A 5,241-nucleotide genomic window follows, 5' to 3' on the forward strand; every position below is an offset into this window, starting at 1 on the left:
CCCTCTGCAGGAGTGGGGGCAGCCACAGCTTCTTTGGGCCCCCTGTGCCAGCGCCTCAGAACCCTCACAGGGAAGAGCTTCTGCACAAGAGCCCATCTCAATGTGCCCTCTGGCAGGTTAAAGCCATTCCCCTTGGCCTGTCCCTACGGGCCCTTGTTCAAAGCCCCTCTCCAGGTTTCCTGTAGCCACTTTAGGCACTGGAGCTGCTCTAAGGTTTCCCCTTCATGCAGTAGAGGGGCACAATCCCCTCCCAGACCTGCTGCTCATGCTCTGGGGGTGCACCCAGCACATACTGGGGAGTCTGGGCTCAAGTGCACACTGCAGCCGAGTCATGGGGAGCTTCTCACCCAACATCCCAAGTCCTTTTCCTCAAGCTGCTCCAGCCGGTGTTCCCCAGCCGGTATCTGTGCCTGGATCACCTCTAAGGTCAGGCTCAGTCCTTGAGTCCCTTTGTTGAAGCCAGCCCCTTGCCGGTGAGGCCACAGAACCAGTGAGACAGGTTCTTTCCAGAGCTGAGCCCTGCAGAACACCAGCTCCATGGGCAGAGCAGGAGCAGCCACTGCAGCACGGCACGGGCTGCTGGTTTGAACCGTGTTGTATCAGCAGAGCAAGGAACCCAGGACACACCTTCACTTGTGCTGGGAGAGTGTCCCATCCCTGGCAGTGTCCAAAGCCAGGTTGGACGGGGCTTGCAGAAACCTGCTCTATTGAAGGTGTCCCTGCCCATGGCAGGGGGTTGGAACTGGAGCAGCTTTAAGGTCCTTTCCAACACAAACCAGTCTGTGGTTTGTGCAAGTGCTGTATGCTCCCAGAACAGTGAGATCCAAGAGGAATCATCATTTCACCTGAAATCTAGTGTGGATAATGGAATCATGGTAGCAGAGGTCAGAAAAATGACCACAAATAGTGGGAAATGAAAGCATCATTTTGGAGCTCCAGCACTTCAGCCCCATGAGGCAACCCTGGTGCCATAGCGAGGGTCCCACCACCATTATCCAGGTAGGTCCTCACACCTCTGGTCCCTCAGAGCCTAGTGCCATGTACCCAGAGGTAGGTCTGACCCACCTGAGCAGGGTAGGGCAAGATGAATGGTAGAGTAGAGGAGAAAGGGGGAGAAGTCTTTGAATAGTGCTCGGGGTTCAGTGCTTCACCAGTTGCCAGAATGCTGGACCAGACTCCAGGCTGCTGGTGCAGCAGAAAAAAACCATGTGCCATCCCAAACAAGTAACCTTCCCAAAGATCTGACCCCGATGACAGCAGCATTCCCTTCTCCACTCCTCACAGCACTTGCCACAGGTACCCAAGTGGCTTCAGCCCTTCCTGGCCACCAGCACAAAACCAGCTGCAAGGCTCAGCTCCAGAGCGTCCCAGAGAGAAGCAGCCAGTGCCCTGGAGCAGCACGATGCTCGGTGTGCAAGCAGCCCTGCACAGCATTCCACAGGGATCCAAGAGTGGGTCTGTGAGCCCTGTGACCGCCCCAGCACATGAAATGGGGACACTCCTCCCCTGCGCACCCACAGGCAAGGATGGTGTTGAGCCCACTGAATGTGCCACACACACACTGAGCTTGAAGCTGGAGGAGACTGACCTGACACTGGTGAGATCCCACCTGGAGTTTCGAGTCCAGCTCTGGAGTTCTCAGTACAGGAAAGACATGGACATTTGGGAGAGGGTACAGAGGAGGCCACAGAGCCACTGCAAGGGCTGGAGCAGCTCTGCTCTGGAGCCAGACTGAGAGAGTTGGGCTGGGTCAGCCTGGAGAAGAGAAGGCTCCTTAAGGAGAGACCTTAGAGCAGCTCCAGTGTCTAAGGGGGTGCAGGAAACCTGGAGAGGGGCTTTGGACAAGGGATGGAGGGACAGGACAAGGGGTGATGGGGTTAAACTAGAAGAGGGGAGATTCAGGCTGGACACGAGGAAGAAGCTTTGTACAATAAGGGTGCTGAGGCCCTGGCACAGGTTGCCCAGAGAAGCTGTGGCTGCCCCATCCCTGGAGATATTCCAGGCCAGGCTGAATGTGGTCATTGGCAACCTGCTCTAGTGGAAGGTGTCCCTGCCCATGGCAGGGGGTTGGAACTGAATGAGCTTTAAGGTCCCTTCCTACCCAAACTATCCCATGATTCCATGACAGGCACATGGGCTGCTCCTGTGGGACACAGCCCTCCCTCACACATCACCCGGCTTTCCGACTATTTAACCCCATGGATCAGGCCCTGAGGAATGTGCTTCCAACATCTAAAAGCACTTAAGCATCAGGAACACATTCCAGCTACAACAAAACAAGTTCTCTCCAAGCCAAAGGCTCCCCAGCTGCTCCATCACAGACATTTAGGCAGGGACTAAGGAATGCAGCCCCCTCCAGCGTGGAGGCAGCAACTGTTCCCCTGCAGACAGCAGGACGCGCAGAAGCAGCGTAATCTCTGCTCCCAATGAAATGCCAAACCAAAGCAGGACCACAGAGGGGGAATCCCCAGCCAGAATTGGAGCAGGACACTGCAGTGATCACTCCTCTGCTGCCAAGGGCTCAGGGGGGTTAATGATGGAGCAGCTCATGGTCTCAGGCTGCACATGGAACACGAAAGCAGCAGCTACAAGTGCGGAAACCCCCAGAGAAATCAGAGCACAAGAGAGCTCCAGTTCAGCCCTCTGTGGTGGGATGGGAGGTCTCCAAAGGGCACCGAGGGCCACCGACACATTGGCACTCCCTGCAGCAGACACAGAGCACCCAGGGGCATTTTATAGCCTTACAGCCTTAGAATGGCCTTCTAATACCTAATGAGCAGGAAGAAGAGGAAGGAGCCAAAGCAGCTCTGTGGAGAACAGTTCAGACACACACCATTAAACGCTCTGAACTAGAGATGGGAAGCAAGGAGTCAGGATCCACAGAGAACCTCTCAGTGCAGGAGTTCTGCGGGCGTCTCCTCCCTCTGCCCAGTCCCACCTCACTCCCACCACCGCTCCCTGCCCCAGCCCAGCTCTATCAGGGAGATGGTGAAACAAGGTTATGAAAGCCAGGAGTGTTCAGGGGAACAGAACAGGTCAGAGGAGTCCTGACAAGGTTACCCTGGTCCAGCCTTCGCCTTGAACCATCAATGAAACTCTGCCTAAGTCATTCCTGGAAGATGTTCAGGCAACAGACAAAGGGAATAAGGAGAGATCTTAGAGGCATGAGCAGACCAGGGGATGAGCAAAGGGTCTGTATGGCTACAGCGATACTGCGATTATGCTTTAGCAACAGTGTTCTGGAACATGGGCAAGGGAAGGTGAACCTGCACCAGTAACTGTCACCAAGGATCAGGAGGAACCCCAAAGGTAAAAACTCATTCCAAGCAGCCAACGCACCCAGGGACATGGAAGATGTTATTAACTACAGGAGGACAGAGACACATAGAGAGGTTTACAGGACCCGGGTCAGCTGAACCCAGTGGAAGGATTGAGTGGGGCCTCCACTGGTGACCTCCCCACAGAGTCCAAAGCCAGGGCAGAGAAAGATGTGGCGAGGGGCAGCACCGTGCCGGCCAGGGTCACCTGAACCCTCCTGGAACTCTTTGCTCTACTGAATCTCTCTGCAGTCCAGAATGCCTTTTACCTCCCTGGCATATTCGAGCCTGCTCCAAGACCTGAACTTCTTCTGAGACCCACACAGAGCAGCATGTCCACCTGGTGTCTGACAGCAAAGCTGACTGCACACCTTGGAGATCACAGGGAAGTGAGTATTCATAGTTAGTTCTTATTTGCAGACCTGAGCATGAAATCATGTTCATGCTTCTCCTTCCTGCTCCCTTGTCTGTATCAGGGGAGACTGAGATGAGCTCTTAGGCAGAAGCTCTTCCCTGTGAGGGTGCTGAGGCGCTGGCACAGGGTGCCCAGAGAAGCTGTGGCTGCCCCATCCCTGGCAGTGCTCAAGGCTAGCTTGGACACAGGGGCTTGGCGCAACCTGCTCTAGTGGAAGGTGTCCCTGCCCGTGGCAGGGGTTGGAGCTGGAGGAGCTTTAAGGTCCTTTCCAACAAAACCCAGTGTGTGGTTCTGTGCGTGTCCAAGCACTGAATGACCAAGAGTTGTATTAGCTCTTCTTTCCACAACTGAGCCTATACTCACCTGCTTCCACGCCAGCACAACCCCTCACCTTCCCTGCTCACCACCCAGGGTTCATCAGAGACAGTGAGAGCACAGAGAGCAAAGGATGAGGTTGAAACAGGCTCCACTAATCTCAGCTTCTGGGCAGCAGCATGTCCAGAAGACCCGGCCTCTGGAGACACAAATCCAGCATGCTCACGCAGATGAACTGGGACAGCTCCAGAAGTCCCGGAAGGAATGGGGAGAGATGCCAGGTCTGAGCACAGGTCTCACAACAATCAAGTGGAACCAGTTTCTGGACTGGTTTTGTTGAACAGATGCAGCTTTGGCAGAGTTCACATGCAGAACAAGAGAAGGTGCCCACCTCACATGGGAGCTTGGGGAGCACAAGCCTGGCACTGGTGACTCCTGACTCGCTCCTGAAGGGCTGTTAGCATGGAGAGATGAAAGGAGCAGCCTGACTCCTGCCTGGCAGTAAATAAAGCCCAAGATCCTCCTTGCAGGCCGCAGATTCCAGGAAATTCAAAGCTGCTGTTAATGAGCTTTGCAAGGCCCCACCTTGTCCTGGGAAAGTGACAAACACGGCACCAGGGTTTCACCCTGCTCTGGATCCAGCTCTGGATGAAGGACATGGTGCTCAAGCCCCAGGCCACCGAGGAACCACTGAAACTTGGGCTGAGACCCTGACTGAAACCCCGACTGCTCCAACCAGCTAGAAATGGCCTCACCGAGATGCAAACAGCAACAAGATAAAACAGGAAAGAACATGTGCTGGACCCAAAGGGCCTCCTCTCCCTGGTGTCCATCTCCCATAACTTCCAGTACAAGATAACAACAGCTCACTGGGCAGTAGAAAAACAGGTTTGCTGCACAGTGTCGAACTTGTCATGGGAGCTTTACTATGGAAAAGCAAAACAAAAACTGCATTAGACAGCCCGAGGCTTTGCCTCTTCAGCACCACCACCACTCCAAGACCGTGTCAAAGCCACCTCCTGCAGAGAGGAGAAAAGGAGGAACTTGAGGAGCTGACACAGGAGAGGTCTCCTTCCTTCTTCACATTGACTTCATAGAATCATGGAATCCCAGACTGGTTTATGTTGGAAGGGACATTAAAGCTGCTCCAGTCCCAACCCCCTGCCACGGGCAGGGCCACCTTCCACTACCGCA

The sequence above is a fragment of the Nestor notabilis genome, unplaced genomic scaffold, assembly GCF_000696875.1.
Source record: "Nestor notabilis isolate BGI_N333 unplaced genomic scaffold, ASM69687v1 scaffold5253, whole genome shotgun sequence".
In the NCBI taxonomy this organism is placed as follows: Eukaryota; Metazoa; Chordata; class Aves; order Psittaciformes; family Psittacidae; genus Nestor; species Nestor notabilis.